This window comes from Penaeus japonicus, unplaced genomic scaffold (genome assembly GCF_977035675.1).
Source record: "Penaeus japonicus unplaced genomic scaffold, GWHDUDI00000001_assembly GWHDUDI00000008, whole genome shotgun sequence".
Lineage (NCBI taxonomy): Eukaryota > Metazoa > Arthropoda > Malacostraca > Decapoda > Penaeidae > Penaeus > Penaeus japonicus.
In genome coordinates, this window is record NW_028234410.1 from 16,882,861 (window position 1) to 16,885,360 (window position 2,500).

The window sequence follows — 2,500 nt, forward strand, 5'->3', positions numbered from 1 at the left end:
TATATATAAATATATATATATAACGTATATATTATCAATATGTACATATATATATATATATATATATATAAATATATAAATATAATATATATATAAATAATGTTGTGTTGTGTGTGTTGTGTGTGTGTGGTGTGTATGTATTCACACACACACACACTCATAAATATAATATATATATAATATAATCTAATATATATCATATACATATATATATATATATATATATATTATAATATATATACATATATATAAATATATTGTATATATATAATATATAATACATAACATACATATATATATATATATAATATATATATATATATATATAAATATATATATATATATATATATATAAATATATAATATATATTTATATATAATATATATCTATATATATGTTATATTTATAAATATATATATTAAATATATATATATATATATATTTTATATATAATATATATATATATATGTATATATATATAATTATATAAATATTATATATATATATAATATATGTATGTATTTATATGTATATGTATAAGTATATATTAATATATAAATCTAAATATATATAAATATGTATAAAAATACATATAAATATAAATAATATATATATATAAATATATATATATTCATATCTATATACATATATATATATATATCTATATAAAATATATATATATATATGTTATATAAATACAAATATATATACATATATATATACATAATAACATATATATATAGATTAATATAAAATATATAATATACATATATATATTTAACTATATTTTTATATATACAAATATATATATATATATATTATAAATATATTTAATATATTATATAAATATATAATATACAATAACAATACATTTATATATAATGATATATTATTTATTATATATATATATATATATATAATATATATATATATAAATATAAATATAAAACATATATATGTAATATATATCTATATATATATATATATATATATGCATATATATATAAATCAATATATTGCATATATCAATATATATATATATATATATATATATTATATATATATATATATCTGTAATAATATATATATTTGTATATATATAAAAAAAAATATAGATATATATAGTATATATATATATAGTATTATATATATATATAATATATATATATATATATATATATATATATTTATATATACATATATATATGTGATATATATATATATATATATATATATATTACGATATATATTTTATATATATATACATATATATAGAAGTGTGTGTGTGTGTGTGTGTGTGTGTGTGTGTGTGTGTGTGTTGTGTGTGTGTGTGTGTAAGAATATATATTTGAATATATATATTCATATATTTATATAGTTATATATAATATATATATATATATATATATATATATATATATATATGTGTTGTGTGTGTAGTGTGGTTAGTGTGTGTGTGTGTGTGTGTGTGTGTGTGTGTATGAATATATTTATATATATATATATATATATATATATATATATATATACATACATATATATGTATATATATGTGTGTGTATATACATATAAGTATATATATGTATATATATATTTTTTTGTCTTTCTTTCTTTCTTTTTCTATACATATATATGTATATATTTATGTATGTATACATATACATATATATATATATGTATATATATGTATATGTATATACATATGTATCTATTATGTATTCATATAAACATACATGAAGGTAGTTATATTATCAGTATAGGCCTAAATATCGATCTGAACGAAACACACTAACCTCACGGTTTTAGACATAGTTTCACCATTGATTGACATTCGATAAGATAAGATAAGCCGGTTGATCAACGGCCGACCAAGATGCTTTCCCACAACACTCACTGTTGACATCCATAGCACGAAAAAGACCAAGGCAGTCACTTTGGAGCCTTACAAGGCCCGAACAAACGAAAAAAATATGGGCAAGGCTCTGGCATTCAGAGGAAGCCAGCCGAAGAGCGCGAACCTCGGGCTTGCCCTTCCATGCCAGACGCTGTTTCAAGAAAGTCTCTGGCGGCGGTTCAGACGACAAATCTGAAAAAAAGATTGGAGGCCATGCAGGCTCACCAACTCTGCTGGCCCTAAAGCCAAAATCCCGGCGGTTCGGAGGAACGGCAGCAAGCGGCGAGTGACAGGAGAGGGAGGGAGAGAGGAGATCCCCCGTAGCCGCCCAGTTTTACGTATCCTGAAACTTCTGACCCCAGAAGAAAGGAAAATCAAGATGGATCTTCTTTGCTTTCCTTTCATGTATGACCTGGATGTCCCACACACATACATGTGTGTGTGTGTGTCTATACATATATATTAATATATATATATATATTATATATATAGATATAATATATATATATATATATATATATATATATATATATATAACATATACATTATAAATATACATATGTATGTATAATATATAAAATGTATATATGTATATATATATACAT